The sequence below is a fragment of the Crocuta crocuta genome, unplaced genomic scaffold, assembly GCF_008692635.1.
Source record: "Crocuta crocuta isolate KB4526 unplaced genomic scaffold, BGI_CrCroc_1.0 scaffold264, whole genome shotgun sequence".
NCBI classification, from domain to species: Eukaryota; Metazoa; Chordata; class Mammalia; order Carnivora; family Hyaenidae; genus Crocuta; species Crocuta crocuta.
In genome coordinates, this window is record NW_027529597.1 from 1,099,978 (window position 1) to 1,117,405 (window position 17,428).

At 36.8% G+C, this 17,428-nt stretch overlaps 1 long non-coding RNA gene across 1 annotated transcript in view; it reads right to left on the bottom strand.

Moving 5' to 3' along the window:
* Window positions 1–15,206: 15,206 nt before the first annotated feature.
* Window positions 15,207–17,428, bottom strand: part of LOC144229742 (uncharacterized) — a 664,030-nt gene continuing 661,808 nt past the window's right edge. Inside the window, exon 3 of the long non-coding RNA XR_013334585.1 lies at window positions 15,207–16,528. This is a non-coding gene — a long non-coding RNA (uncharacterized LOC144229742). The remainder of the gene's footprint in view (window positions 16,529–17,428) is intronic.

Genomic DNA, 17,428 nt, shown 5'->3' on the forward strand with positions numbered 1-17,428 from the left:
ACAGAGTCCAATGCGGGGTGAACCCACTAACCTTGAGATCATGACCTGAGCCGAGGTCAGACGCTTAACCAACTGAACCACCCTGGTGCCCTTAAGCAAGTGTTATTTTTTTTGTTTGTTTAAAATTTTAGAGCACTAAATAACAATAATTTAGACACTCAAATCACTTGCTGAATAGGTGTGGGATCTGAACTGAAGAAACACATCAGGTATACCCATGATTGAGGAAACTGCATGACGTACAAGCCTCAGTGTACTAGGGAACTTTCTACAATAGCCAGCCCTTCATCCCGGCTGGCTTGATTGCTCATCTTTGTGTTCAACCACACCTGGAACTACTTTTAACATGGTTCTTGTTACACTGCACTGAAATTGCTCTGCTTCAGTATCTCTGGCTTATCTGCAAACTTCTTAAAATCAGGGGCCACATATTTCCTCTGTGAAATCACTGTGTGAGGCCAGTGTCTAGCACCTGTCAGGTCCTCAGGAAATGTTTACTGACCTGAAATAAGACCACCTGAAGGGTGGCATGACAGAGAATATGAATACTGATGTTTGGCTGATGTTAACCTGCGCAGAAAAAAAGCAAAATTTGAGAGAAAGGAACAACGGGAAGAAAGACATTGTTAGATCTAGAAAAGAGCACATTCAACACAGAGATGGAGTCCCCTTCAGTAGACAGGATGAAGAGAGTGCTGGAATTACACGTACGCTGCTACCACACTGAAAAGGAGATAAAGGGATCTAGCTTCTTCCAACAATGAAGAATAGGCCTACCTTACATAGGAAACAGGTTTCACCCATAAATAGACTCTAGCTAGTTGCCTGAACCTCCTACTTTCTCCCTCACACCTCTTCCACCATCCTGACCCCTTCTATCTGGACAAATTAAAGATGATTAAGAAATGTGAAAAATAATTTAGTAAAAATGAGGAGCACAGAATAGCTGCTGGGAATGTAAAGCTAATACTGAGTCCCTTCCCATCCCCGACCAACCCCATCATTACACTCCCTAAGGGAACCGTGAGAATACAAGTCTCAGATCCCAATAGTCCCCTTGGCTACAGTATCAAGTTTATCATTGTGTTTGCACTGAAATCATGCATCTTATGGATGATTCCCAGCCAGTGACCCAATGTGACAGAGGGAGAAACATGCCTGGAAGATGAGAAATTCTTCCAGGGTGCTTTGGCTTGAAGACTCCCCAGTGACCTTTCTGGACTTTCTTTAAACTATACGGCAGCTTAAGAAACTTCTAACATACATTCCTTCCTCTCCTCTCTTTAGCACTCGGGGTCAGACCGGCAGCAGGGACAGAAGGCTCTTCCAGCCTTTCTGGCCCTCTCTCCATTCTCTTTCACAGGACAGGTATTTCTCATACCATTCTTGCACATTTAATCCTATCAGGCTTCTGCTTCCTCAAAGACTCTGAAAAATAAAATAACAAAATACAACATAGGAGGGTGCTCATAATGCTTTATACTCTATTTTATATACAGTAGTCCCTTTTAACCATAAGGGATACACATTCCAAGACCCCCAGAATATGCCTGAAACTGCAGATAGTACCAAACCCTATATGTACTATGTTTTATTCTTATACATTTATAGCTATGATCAAGTTTAATGTATAGATTAATCACAGTAAGATATTAACAGCAATAACATAATAGAAAAATTATAATGATAGATTGTATTAAAAGTTATGGAAATGAGGTCTTTCTCAAAATACCTTATTGGACTGTATTAACCCTTCTTGTGATGACATGAGATGATAACATGCCTACATGATAAGGCGTATGATGTAGGCATTGTGACATATGTGAAGTTACTGCTGACTTCTGATTATATATCGGAAGGAAGGTCATCTGCTTTCAGACCCCAGTTGGTTGTGGATAAATGAAACTCTGGAAAGTGAAACTGAGGATGGGGAGTGGAGACCACTGTATGTATTATATCCCTATTTTTTTTCTTTCTTCTATCTATCTATCATCTATCTATCTATCATCTATCTCTATCCATCTATCTATCATCTATCCATCCACCCATCCATCCATCCACCTGCTTAAATGTATCCATAATTTAAATGTATCCATAACTAAATTGTAAATATCTTGACAATGCCTGGTTTATCATGGGCAGCAATTCTTCGAAGCTTTGCTATGTATGTTAGTTCCCTGGGCTGCCATAACAAAGGACCCCAAACTGGGTGGCTTACAAAAACAGAAATGTATTTTCCCACAGTCCTGGAGGCTAAAGTCCAAAATTAGGACTCAGCAGGACCACGGTTTCTTTTGAAGTTTGGAGGAGAATCCTTCTTTGCTTCTTCCTACTTTAGGTGGTTGCCAGCAGTCATTGGTGTTCCGTTGTTTGTAGATGCATCATCCCATCTCTGCCTCTGTCTTCACATGGCCTTCCTGCTTTTGTGTCTTCTATATCCATTTCTAAATTCTCCTCTTTTTATATAGTCAGGAGTCATTAGATTAAGGCCTACCCTAATCCAGCGTGACCTCATGTTAACTTGATTACTTATGTAAAGATTGTATTTCCAAAAAAAGTTGCATTCATAGGTATCACCAGTTAGGATTTGAATATATCCTTCGGGGGGACACCATCCACCACCACTGTGTGACTTAGCTTCACTGCTATCTCTGGTGTTGCCCCAATTGCTGCAGCTGGTCCTTATGCTTTAAGGAATCTCTGCTACTGTTGCTAACTGCTCACTCTCTATTCTCAGTCGGGAGGCCCCAACGTCCCCAAAATTAATCACGATCACCTTTAAATCGGGTTAACTGGTGTTAGCTCTGCTCATATACAGCATACATAACAACTTGGGAATATTTTTTTTCTGTTGATATGTAGCACATATAACAACTTGGGAGGCTAACCTGTTAAGTGAAATTATGTCCTTCCTGAACTCATCAGCCACTGTCTCCCTACAATTCTGCATGTTTGTTCCAAACATAGTGCATGCTGGGAACATAGGGTGGAGAGTTTTCATGACACTCTCCTTTTGTTACTCATTTTTCTGTGTTTCATCAGTGGGGAAATAATAAAAGGAACACCATAGGTTTAAGACATTTAGACATCTGTGAGGCTGGAAAAATAGATTTTTAAGGCTTGTGGACCATATAAGAGTTCCTTTAGGCATACAATATTTCTAACCCAACACAATGTGATGACTTTCTTTAAAGATAGGTATATATTTTAAATGTTTATTCATTTTTGAGAGAAACAGAGCACAAGAGAGGGAGGGGCAGCAAGAGAGGAAGACATAGAATCCAAAGCAGTTTCCAGGCTCTGAGCTGTCAGCCAGAGCCTGATGTGTGTCTCAAATCCATGAACTGTGAGATCATGACCTGAACTGAGGTCAGATGTTTAGCTGACTGAACAACCTAGACACTCTTGTGGTGACTTTCTGGGAATTGGCACAACATATACACATAAAGATGACAAGTATTAAGCTTACAAGGCAGGGAGGGGAAAGTTGATTGAATCATATTATAATCTTTATAACTTAACAAATGTGCCAGTATCTACATTTCTATCATTATATCATGGAAAAGCCTTCCATTACATGAAAGATATTATGCTAGTTGCTAAAACACAAAGAGAAGAAGATCAATGTTATTTTTAAATCCCTGCTACATGATAGGCACTGATCTTGGTACTTTCCAAACATTTGTTTTTTAAATTCCTAAGGCCAACTGCTTTCAGTAGCTAACGTTATCTGTATTTCTTCAGAAACTACATGGTGTGTGAGACAGAATTGAAAAACAATTCAAAGCCTAGACTTGAAAACACATAACTTCTTTATCAAGGTAAAATTAGTCAAGGTCTTTGTCCATAAGGAACTCATTTCCTTTTCACTCATGTCCATTTTCACTCATTGTGTGAATGATTCCAAAGTTAATGTGGTTCCAAACTCATGTGAAAAGTTCCTCCGTTCACCCTCCTAAACTTGCTTACTCCCAATTTTTTTCATCTCATTTAGTTTCACCATTAGAAGCCAGGTGAAAAGAGTCCACAATGATTCTTTTCTTTCCCTCTACTTCTGATTCCAATCCAAGGCAAAGCCTTGGACTTTACCTCTAAACTGTATTATAAATATAATTGCTTCTCCCCTTACCCTGGTGAACACCTCATTCCTTGTCATCATTATTATCCTTCCAGGATTACTACAACAGCCATTGAACAGGTCTCTTTTGCTTAATCTTGCTTCTACTATAACAAAAACAATGTATATTTCCAAAAATAAAAGATACCATTTAACTTCCTTGCTTTAACACATTCCACTGACTTTTCATTGTAATCAATGGACCATAGGTTCTACCACAGTCTTTGACTATCTCTGACATTATTTCTCTTGTTATACAAGGTCTAGGCTCCAGCTACAATTGCCTTCTATCTATGCATCAAACATCAAGTGTGTTCTTGCCTCAGGGAAGATCCACTTAGACTTTGCTCTTCTTGCATATAACCTTTCATTGGTTTACACATGGCTATTTCTTACTCATCATTCCTGATTCAACTCATACATGGGCTCCCCAGAAAGGCATAAACACACAAGTGAAGTAATCCATAGTCCATTGAGGTCAAGCTCTAGCTCATAACCTATTTGAATATTTTCATAGCATCATTACTGTCTAAAATTAATCAGCTTACTTTGTGGGTTTGCTTTTATATTATCTGCCTGTCCCTAGTGGAAATAATTTAAGTTCTGCAAGGGCAGATTTATCATGTTTCCTTCTCTAATGCCAGTATTCCAACTATGCCTGGCACGTAGAAGCTGTTCAAAAAATTTGTATTGAGTGACTGATTTACAACACGTTATATAAAGACAGATGCGAGCAACTGAATGCCTGAGGGAATCAGGAAAGATTGAGTATTTGAGCTTGACCAAGAAAGACTCATCTCTTCAATGAATATATTTTAATCATCTCCTATGCACAAAATGTCATGTTAGGAGGAAGGGGGTCACTTGACAGATTAAGGTATTACACATATTAAACAATACAAAAGGATTATTATGAAACCCTTAAGGGGGACAGATAGCAAACTTGATTGAAATTCAGAAAATGAAAGTACCAGAGCAGGCTAGAGTAATCGATGAATGTTTACCTAGGATTGAATGAAGACCCCAACCCCCAAAGGAAGAAGGAGCTTGAATTAGTGTAAGGTTAGACAGAAGTCTATAACAGTAAGGATTATATTGCAGAGATTAGGTCACATAAATGTCTTATCATGTGCTCTGGAGTGCATGGCTTCCATAGTGAAGTGTTGGGAGAAAATGGGGAAAATTCATCCTAAGTAGTTTCTGGAAGCCTATAAGGCCAGGTTCTCAGGAAGGTTCTCAGGGTAGACCTATCAGAGGTGCCCTTTAACCAATTTCTTAAATTTTTATAAGGAAGTTATTGTGTACCATTCTGTTTAAAATTTAGTGCATTCCAGCTATATTAAGATGGATGAAAGACAAATTCATCTTTGGTTTTTACTCTTTGGGCTTAGAGTTTTTAAAAAAATAATAATAGAATCAAAAATAATTTTTAAGAAATCTTTTCCTTCCCTTTTGCATGAAAATTCATATCTGTATGCCTATCTATACTTACATCTGCATCTATATCAATATCTATATATCTGTATCACCAAAAAAGAACAGTGCTCTTGATGCTTCCGAAAGTACAATTTCTAGAAACAATGATACAATTTTAGAGCTGGAAAAGACATGTTCAGTTATGTAGTGAAAATCATATAGCTTAAAGGTTAGAGTTCTAATATGTTAATCCTTTATGATGCATGCAATAGAGCTATTATTTTTGAAAGCTCATGGCAGAGAAAAAACAAAACAAAACACAGATCTTCTGACTATCAGTGACTTCATAACTCAGAGATTACAAGATTTTACATACTGAGAAACTTAATCAGTAATAAATTACTTTCATCTTTAGGGGCTCCTAGTTGGCTCAGCCAGTTACCTGTTGAACTCTTGATATGAGCTCACGTCATGATTTCACGGTTCATGGGATCAAGCTAAGCATTGGGCTCTATGTTGACAGCACGGAGATCTCTCTCTCCCTCTTTCTCTGCCTCTCCCCTATTCACATATTTGCTTTCTCTCTCTCAAAATAAATAATTACACATTAAAAATATTTTAAACTTAAGTTACTGACAATTTTATACAGAGGTATATCAGCCAACTACCCTGTGGGTACATATATGCACCCACGTACATGTATGTCTCCTTGCTTTTTATTTATCTCTCTGTTTTATGCACACACACATATATACACATGCCCATATAAACATAGTATACATACATAAATTTATGTGTATCTCTAACATGCTTGCATATGTATATATGAGACTATATGTCTATGAGTGTAAAAAAGAGAAACAAATAAAAAGCAAGGATATTAATCATTCATCAGAATGGGTCATCTGTATAAAATCTAAACCTATCTATATTTGAATTTTTAATGTTTATTTACTTTTGATAGAGAAAGAGAGAGAGAGAGAGAGAGAGCTGGGGAGGAGCAGAGAAAGAGTGAGAAAAGAGTGAGATACAGAATCCAAAGCAGGCTCCAGGCTCTGAGCTATTAGCACAGAGCCCAACGCAGGGCTCAAACTCATGAACCATGAGATCATGACCTAAGCAGAAGTCAGACGCTTAACCGACTAAGCCACCCAGGCACCCCATAAACTTACCTGTATTTGAATTATTGTTTTTCTTTCTTTCTTTTTTAATTTACTTTCCAAACCCTGTATTTAGTTATTAAAGAAAAAATGCCGAATCCCCATAAATCTGAACATGTAGGGAAAAGTTCTCATAATACTTTACCTTCAAGGCCAAGAAGTAGGACTAAGCTAAGCACTCTTCTGTGGGCTGGGTTTGTTTGGAATAGCAGAACAAGCTCTGTGTGTTCTATATAAATATTTCTGGATCTCCTTAAAAGCTGTTGAACAGGCACAGATGCCCAGGTATTTAGAATCATTTTTGGTTTCTTCATTGAGACTCATGATTTTAAATCCCTAGGACTTGTTGAATATGGTGGATTTATTCTCCAGATTACCATCTAGCACACTGAGAAGAGATGAAATGGCATTGACCTTTTGGGAAAAGGAAAGGGCTTACAGTCTCTTTTGTGCAGCAAGACCCCAGGAACTCAAGCACCCCACAGCAACTGAGTAATTAAGTTTGGAATGTTAAAAAAAAAAAAAGAGAGAGGAGAACTAGAGAAATATAAATAAGCTTTTTGGTATTTTTGCAGAGAAAACATTATGATCAAATAGGTTGGTAGTATCATGCTAGAAACTGTATCCACAAACTTCTGAAGTATTTTTCCTCTGCAGAATTGTACAGTAAAAAGGGGGAAAGCTTAAGGTTCAAAATTATATTCATACTTCATTAAAATAATTAGGCACCATCCATTAGAATTCCTAGCCCCTGGGAAGCAATTTAATTTCAGAATAGGTTTTGCTGTTGATAATCAAAATTGTGTCAACAGTATTTAAAAAAATAATTGTGCAATGAGGCTCTCAGAGATTATTATGACTTTTTTAAAAGTCAAATGATTTTTTCTTTCTCTTATCAGATAACCCAGTACCCTGAATGTCTATCAAATTCTAGAGAGGTTGGTGGCAAATTCCTTAAGTGCTCCATCTGCCAATTATGTAAATGAAGTTTTCAGGATGATATAATTTCTCTGGGTATAGGTTATCATAGCTAAGGAAATAGCACATCTATGGTGTTGTCAACAGACCATCAATTTGTGCCCTGCCTATTTGCAGAAGAATGAAGATGAAGAGCTGGAAGACAGGTATGACACAGAAGATCAAATATTCTACTCCCTTCGCTCATGCAAGTCTCAGTTTTTCTAAGTGACAGGTAGGATTTCCACACTAGGTTAAAAGCTTGAAGTGCCGAATGAAGATTTTTAGATTTGTATTTTGTTAGCATATACCTTTCCAGGTGGGGAGGTGGAGAGGCTGTACTCAAAATGATCGGTACCAATTCTGAAGTCTCTGAGCACTCTCGTTGCCCCTAGATATTCCACGGGTGTTTTATTACACTTCCTATTTTCAACAAAGTATAAGAGTCCCAACAAGGAGGTGAATGTTATTGTCTTCCTTCTAAGACTGAAGAAACTGAGTCACAAATTATTTAAGTCATTACTGAATAGTGTCAGAATGCAAACCTAGTCCTTTCTAGTACCAAAGACAGTATTCTTTCCTGCATGCTGGAAGCATAAATACTAATGAAAAGTGAATACTTATACTAACAATTGGGCTAGACTTTTCTCCCCAAAGCCAAGGTCTGTTAGCATGAATTAGGTTGACCAAATGTAGCTATTTGGGAGTAAAGGCATATAACCAAAAGCAAATGTGAAAGACAAAAATAGATGAGTTTTTCATGGTTTAAGCATTTTGTTTTTTGAAAGGAATACATGAAAAACAATTGCTGTTTAACTTGGCCAGAATCAATGAGAAACCATTAGTACAGTGATATTGAAATTATGATTCTTAACTCTTGGAGATCAGTGTGAAAACTTGGCTCTTTTTGTTGTGGTTGTGTGTGTGGTCTCATCAACAATAACATTAAATAACTGTTAACATCCGACGATGTGGCCTGTGATGTATTGTCCTCTACACAGTGGTATTATTGGGCATAACCAAATGTATCTGGTATTTTAGGAGAACAGACTAGTCAACTGTAGAGAAAGATCTTAAATTATTTTAATATGTGTTTTTTCTTATAACCTTAAATCCACACTGTCCTACTGTATATCTTAAATGATAACACAGTTGTTTAAGTTATTTAAACCTTGTGCTGAATTTTTTGTTGATCATTTGACTTATACTAGCCTCACAACAGGACAGGAAGAGAAATATGCCCCTTCTTGGGAAAGCCCTGCAATGTTATGAAAACAAGAATATGGCAGAGGTTGTAAGTTAACTTTGAAAGTGCGCTGATAAACTCTGAATTATTTATCTGTGAAATTCAAAACATGTGTGGGTCAGTGCTTGTCAGACAACTTTGCTAAATCTTTAGTCCAATATCACTGAGCACTGTACTCAGTGATTTGGAGAAATTAAAAGGTAAGATTTCTCTTACTGGAAATCAGTCACGAGCTGGCTTTGCATGTCTCTATTTTGGTCTGGCATACACATTTACTGGAAGGCCTAATAGTAACCTCTAAAGAAATTTTGAAAAAGGAAAGTATATGATATTATTTCCATTTCAATTATTGGTCTAAATGGCATGATAATGATAACTTGATGTCATGAATGTGTGCGTGTGTGTGTGTGTGTGTGTGTATGCAAGCACGGTGTCTGTGTGCTCGTATGTGTAGGCAAACACGACTTGTAGGTGTGTGATACATCAGCATATACTGCAAGGATGCACCTATATATGCATTTCAGGATAACATGGCCTCCAGATTATAGCTATATAGAAGAGAGAAAAAAAAGCACAACCTTTGAAAATTTGGATAAATTAGTATATAGGTACAGTTTAAATTTTCTAAGAGTCTATTTTACTGGCTTTAGTTTTGATGTTGGTACTTATTTAAATAGTTCTGCACACATAAAATCATAGAAACAGAGTAATAGAGAATTTTTTGATGCTTAATGGTTGTTTGGTTCATGCTATCACCATCTGGACTACAACAGTCAAGTGTGGGAAACTTCTTCACATGTAACATGACATTTGCCTGGCTTCTTAGACCAATTTGGTGTAAAATGACTTTTTTGTCCCACCAGCACATCCCCCAACAAAATAGATACATGTTTAGAAAGAGCCAGACTCATAGATCTCTAAATTTCTAAAGAGATTACATCCTTTTGCTGTGTTTCCTGAAAAAGTTTAGGTTTATACTCATGAGCTTATGCAATTTCTTTGAACTCTTGGCCTTTTAGAAATAAATAGGCTTTGGGTGCCTGAGCGACTCCATCAATTGGGCATCCAACTTCAGCTCAGGTCATGATCTCACAGCTTGTGAGTTGAAGCCTCATGTGCGACTCTGTGCTGACAGCTCAGAGCCTGGAGCCTGATTTGGATTCTGTCTCCCGGATCTCTCTCTGCCCTTTACCAACTTGTGCCCTAGCTCTCCCTCCCTCTCTCTCTCTCAAAAAAAATAAACATTAAAAACATAAAAAGAAATAAACATGCTTGGACAGAGGTAATCAACAAGCCATCTCAGAGAGGAAGAAGAGCAGGACAAAATCAGAAAATTTAAGGCCATTTATTTATATGCTTAGATCCCAACTATTCTCCTCAATGGTCTTTCACGTGTTCTGACTAAGTGTAGACTACTGATAAATTCTAATAGAGTCACCATTTAAAGAATGTGTTCCAGAGAAAATCCAAGCTGCTTTGAACATCTCAGGAAAGTGATCCACAGTCATATTTCATATAACGAAATTTCATGAATTTTATTAATTTTCTAAGTTCCTTCTCTTAACTTAGATAATATGGGTATTATCTATATAATATGGGGTGTTTTAACTGTCAAAATGAGTTTGGGGAGTGGTAAAGTTAGTAAAATGAGGAATTCAAAAGAAGTCCGAAACTCAAGATTCAATTATATTCACCACATAATAAAACTAATAGGTATTCTGAATTTCACAAACATTGCACATTGTAATTCTGTTGCCCATTTAAGAGTAAAGGCAACCTACAATGGTATTGTGATCATGCAAACTACTAGCAAAGTGCAAACGGGAAAATGGCGAGACTAAGTAACCTAGGTGCCCTCCGAGCTCATGAGCATAAAGAATGGACTAAACTCAGCTTATCTGACACTGGGGCCTATGCCCTTCCTGGAGAGCAGGTAGCCCTTCATAACAGTGGAGTACCAGGCAGGCGCAGGCTCAGAATTGATTCCTTATGTGTTAGGAAAGATTAACTGAGGGCATGTCACATGAGAATGGGGTTCGCAAGGTCACAGCTAAAACATAAATACAGCAATCCACGTTCCTTTATCCATCCAACTCTTTAAATCTTCATTTGAGCTCAAATTTCATATTGCTTAATCTTTAAATTTTCAAATCTCTAAGAGCTCAGTAGCCCATGCTAAACAATGTAGATAAGGATTAATTGTTTTTAAAATTAGGAGCCCTTTACTAAATGCCCTTTACAGAGCTCAACCCACTCTTACTCCCACAATGGATATATACTAGGCATATAATAAATGCAATAGGTATTATTTATGTAATTTATGCAATGCAAGTATTTTTGATAAGGTTATATAATTTTTATTGCTGTTTATAAAGGAATAGATTTAGGAAAAAGAATTTCTTATCATGGATGTGCTGCTAATATCTAGTGATGACTTGGGTCATATAAATTTTCAATGCCTCATTTTTTTTGTCAGTGAAATGGAAATTCTGTTGTATTTCTTTTTTTTTAATGTTTTGTTTATTTCTGAGAGAGGGAGAGAGAGACAGTGTGAGCAGGGGATGGGCAGAGAGAGAGGGAGGTACAGAATCTGAAGCAGGCTCCAGGCTCTGAGCTGTCAGCACAGAGCCCAATGCGGGGCTCGAACCCACTAATCGTGAGATCATGACCTGAGCCGAAGTTGGACGCTTAACTGACTGAGCCACCCAGGTGCCCCAATTCTGTTGTATTTCTTATCTTCATTCCCAGTATTAGCATTATCAGTCCATTTGATTCTTTACCGCTGGGTAATCTCCCATTTGATTCTTTTGTTAAATAGGGGGTGGGGAATCCAAATGTTTTTCAGAATGTCCATTATATGTTAGCACAGTTCCTAAGGCTATGCTCATTTAATTCTGGGTGCAGTGTGAATGCACACCAATGGACAAATGAGATGATCATTTTGTCTTTCTGTTCCCACTTAGGTACTTGAGAATATTTTTGATCTGTAGTATAGAATTAAATAAAGTAACATAATTTGAAAACAGCTGGCATTAGTCTTCAAGTTTACTCATTTCTGAGGAACCTGAGTGGCTCAGTTGGTTAAGCCTCTGACTCTTGATTTCCACTCAGGTCATGATCTCAGAACTCATGAGTACAAGCCTCGCATCAGGGTCCACACTAACAGTGCAGAATCTGCTTGAGATTCTCTCTCTCTCCCGCTCTCTGCTCATCCCCTCCCTCTCTATCTCTCTTCCCTTCCCTCAAAATATATAAACTTAAAGTATTTACTCATTTTCACTTCTATTAAAAGACAAGATCAGTAAAGAAATTAAAGACTTTTCATGTTTCTATACCCATGTGTGTTAAATTCTTTCTGACTATTCCTCTTGTGGCTATAATTATTTATATGGTTGCTCCTTAACTTTCCCATAACTTTTTCTTCACCTAGCTTTGATACCTGTAAATATTATATTTAGCTATTTAGTATTTTATATACATTAATCTCCTTTCTAGATCATTAATCCACATGAATTAAAACTCACCTACCTCTAAGATACCCTTCTTTAGTCAAATTTTTCATAGTTACTGCTCTTGTCTGCAAATCCTTCACAAAGATTTCTTTCTAAGATTCTGTATCCATAGGAACAATAATTAAATTTTCTTCTTATATTAGCAGAGTGTCATTACACATATCTTATGTGTTTGTGAAGCTTGGCTTTATTCTATCTTGACATCTATTTACAATTTTGTAACAAAACACTTGGCAACTAATTTGATCTACTATGGTTTACTACTGGTAAAAATTTCAGTTGAGAATTCAGCACCACTCTGTGATGTTTCTTTTACACTTGGAATGAGTACCTTGCTCTACACTCTCAAAGACAATCCTCTAGTCCATTATCATGTGCAATGTTTACAGAAAAATAGGCTGATATTAACATTTTTTTCTGCAACACTAAGAGTGAAACCCAATGAAATTGTTTTCTTAGTTAGCAGCTTTACTGGAAGGCCAACACGCAGAGGAAGGCTTTGTCCTTGGTCTTCTTATTCTCATACTTGGGCAGTCATTGACCTCTACTGCATATCACTCCTTCCATAACTAGCCTTTCACCTCCTCTCCCGCCAAAAAATTAAGTACACATTTTTAGTATTGTCTATGCCCTCAGAGTGTAACTGAATGACAATTAGAATTTTTTCGTAACAGGTGATTGAAGTGATAATAAAATTTTCATCTTTTTTGTGTGTTTAAAATATCAACAGATCATGTTTATACACTTTATGTCCATTGTCATCAACATATATGGTATTAAACTATAGTTTAAGTTATTTCCCTACTTTGTCTTTCCTTCCTTTAATTCTCTCTATGCCTTTCTAGCTCTTAATCTCTCTCCCTCCCTCTGTCTTGTTTTTTCTTACTTTTTCTGCCTTCTTTCTGTGAAAGACTGTGTGTGCGTGTGTGTGCACGTGTGCGTGTGCACATGCATGCATTTCCATCAAGGCAACATAAACAGGATTCTGTAATTAAATTAAAATAGATTCAACTATAAAGTAATGAATGGATGCCCATTACCATGAGTCTTTTTATTTAAGTATATTATGTACTTCATATCATTTAAATTTTTTCTACTTCAATTATTACTCTATTTCTTGAGTTCAAGTGCTGATCCTTCATGCGACTTTTGTAATTGGGTAGATGGGAATAAACTAAAGTAGGATTAGAATGTATTTTATGTAAAGGGATTAAACATTTTTCCAAGAGCCAAAAACTCATACAATCTCTCTTGAACTTCAGCTAGATATTATTTTCCCCAAATCAAATCCCATTTTAAAAACCTCTTAAGGAAATTCCAGGGTACCCACTTATCCTCTAGTCTTTCTGGAAGAGGATTAAAAATCTGAAGGAAGTAAATGAAATTTAACCTACTCTATAAAAGAAAATAGCTTGGATTTATTCTCACAGCAAAACAACATGAAAGAAACAGGGTAACATTTAATCTCACAAACTTCCTTTTAGGGGCAAACTCAAAAATTTCTACTTTCACTAAACCATTATGAAAGATATTTCAACCTGCAGGATCTTCTCATGTTTTTTTTGTTTTGTTTTGTTTTGTTTTTGTTTTTGTTTTTGTTTTTTGTAAATCACCTAGAACTGGACATTGTCTGAGCCTAAAAGAATACTTTAAGCAGCAAAGCCAGACACTTCTTACTCGACTTCCTGAAAACTCAGACTTCATGAAGATTTGGCTTTCATTCCTTCCCCCCTTGGTGAAGTTCCAAATATTTTAGATTTATATCTCTCATTGAAGACAAAGTAGCAGCATATCAGATTTTTCTTCTCTAGAGAAGACCAGTTTCTAATTAGGGGCTTTGCAACTATAAACCACTTGGAAAAATATTTAGGCCAACTCCCACAACTCCTGGCATTTTTCCTTCAGTTGAGATCAGGCTTCCTTGCTTAAGGAGAATAAACACTATCTCTGCTCGTGAGTGAAGGCTCTGTTCCAAGTGCTGGGACTTCCAACTCCCTCACTATAAAATGTGACCCCAGTCATATTCTTCCCAGGAATGCTTTGCTATCTTGATCAAATATTCTCATATGTGTCAGGGTCGTCAACAGGAAAATATATCTCAATTCTGGCTCTCTACACTATCTATCTTACCTAGAAATGTGGAAGAGAATTTTCTAGTTTAATCCTCAACTGTGGTTTAATATTTTCCTTGAAAAACTAATGGTATTTGTAGATCCAGAAAAAGGCTTTATAAGTTTAGAGATAATGATAATAATAGTTGACATTTATTGATCACTTGTCCTGTGCCAGCCACTGTATTAAGTATGGTATAGCAATCTATCATTAATTTGAATGCATCCAGAAGCCCTGTAAATTGGATGCTATCTTTCTTATTTTTCTAGAAGAGTACCCTTAGATTCATAGAGTTTAGGAAATTATACCAAAATTTCCCAACAGAGATAGAATTAGAATTCAAGTGCAAACTGGTTTGGTTACAGAAGCTTTGACCTTAAATATTGCATCATATAATTGAATCACAAATGTGCTTACTTTACAATATTTGAGATCACATAGACTGAACATCAGTCAGCCTAAAAAATGATACAAAAAAGAGAGGAAAATATGAACTAATTTTGAAAAACACCGCCCTCTCTGACATTGAACCCATTTCAAATTCCTCAGTAGCTATTAAAAGAAAATAAGTGCATTTACCTTGGGAATATTTCTGGAAATCCCCCAGAGAATCACTGAATATTTTGCATATAAAAATAACACTATCACTTTTTATGATAAGATAATATCAGTAAGCAAAATATTTCAAATTATTTTAAGACTATCTGAAACAAATATGAAAGACTTACAGTCATCTCATTGTTTTCTGCCAATTCCATGATGAAACAGAGTAGAAAACTACTCCTCCCTATATAAAAATACTAAAAAGTTTCAAAGTGCAAGGAAAATAATCTATTTTAATCTATTTTTAAAAGTTATTTTCAAAGAAACCACTTATATGAAACCAACATTACTTTGCTTAGAAGCACAAAGGATCAAGAGAAGAGTTTCTAAACTTCAGTTTTCCTGGCGGGGTGGGGTTAGGGGTCTCCACATTACTCTCTTAAATAAAGTAGAATGCCCAAGAAATGGCAGCAATGTTCTTAATTTTTTTTCTGTTTACAATTTCCATCTTAGTTTGGAACTTTTCCATTCCTTTCTGTGAAAACTTTAAGATCCATTAGAGAGCATCTGATATTATAAGCACTTAGTAGCTAGAAAGAGTGAAATTTTCTCCATCCATCAACTCCATATACAAAACAATAGCACCCATTAGAAGATAGTGCAAAAAAAAAAAAAAATCAAAGCAAATCCACTTCAGAGATGGAATCCAGGTAACCAGGAGGGTTTCTTCCATTTATAAATCAGCGTTACAACTGATTAACCTATGTCCACCCTCCAACTCCCTGTAAAGGCCACTGTTATAACCAATTGATCAAGCAGAACTGAAATTATTACTTACTAAAGTAATGAAAAGGACCAACTTGAAGGAGCCTTAGAAGCGTCACAGAAAGGGAGAGAAGAGGAATAAATATTTATGGACTTTTACAGTCTGTGGTCTAGTGGTTTAAAGGAAGTTTTCCAATATAGAGATCTGTTTGGGATTGGTCAATATTTTTGAAATAAGCATTTAGAACTAATGGACGCAGCAAGATGAATGTTGAAAAGTGATCTCATAAATAAGCATTTGGCCGGATCAGCCATCTTTTGTCTTTGGAAAGTAACAATTTACCTGGATGAGCAATATGTTGTCCAGGAAAGGAGGTTAGTTGAGTAGGATATTATTCAGATAAATTAATCTTCAGTTCTTGAAGCAATCAATGGATTTATTGTTCTGAGAGGATTTTGCAAAAGTCTGATCTTTTTGGCACACAGGAGCAAAGGGTAGAGTCATGTTATAAGTGGCCTATCTTAGTCAACCTGGCCTGCTATCACAAAAATACCATAGACTGAGTGGGATAAACAACAGAAATTATTTTCCTATAGTTCTGGAGGCTGGGAATTCCAAGATCAAGGTGTTAGCTAATTTAGTTCCAGGTGAATCTTCTTCCTGATTTGTTGACAGACACTTTTTTGCTTTATCTTCACACTGTGGAGAAAGAACAGAGATAATGTCTCCTTGTCTTTTTTTTTTTAAATAAGAACATTAATCCCAGTCATGAAAGCTTCACCCGCGTACCTAATTAACCTCCCAAAGGCTTGACTTCCATCGCATTGGGAACTAGCGTTTCAACATATGAATTTGGGGGCACACACATTTGAGTCCATTAGTATGGCCTTGTTTCCTAGTCTGATACCTGAGTTCTGGGACTGCAGTCTTGGTTCACAACTTAATATCTCATAATGACTCGAACTATCTTCACATTTGAAACAAGTTTGTTTATTTGTTGTTGTTCATGGTGGTGGTGGTTTTCTTTAATTTTGTAATGTTTAATTATTTTTGAGAGAGAGAGAGAGGGAGAGAGAGAGAACAAGCAAGGGAGGGGAGGAGAGAGAAGGAGATACAGAATCTGAAGCTGGCTGCAGGTTCTGAGCTGTCAACAAGGAGCCCAACGCAAGGATCAAACTCAGGAAATCTGAGATAATGACTTGAGCTGAAGTGGGCTGCTTAACCAGCTGAGCCATTCAGGTGCCCCATGTTCTTTTATTATTATTATTATTATTTTGCTTTGAGAGAGAGAGAGCATGTGCACACAGAAAAGTGGGTGAGAGGGGCAGATGGAGAGAGAGAGAGAGAGAGAGAGAGAGAGGAGAGAGAGAGAATCTTCAGCAGGCTCCATGCTCAGTGTGGAGCCCCATGCGGTGTTTGATCCCATGACCCTGGGATCATAACGTGAGCCGAAATTAAGAGCTGGATGCTCAACTGGGTGAGCCACCCAGGTATCTCACATTTGTAATGTTTTAAAGATTATAGACTCCCAAGAAAAAGTAAAGAACCTAAAAATATTAAAATAAATAAATAAACAGAAAAGAAACAATCTCTGATAAT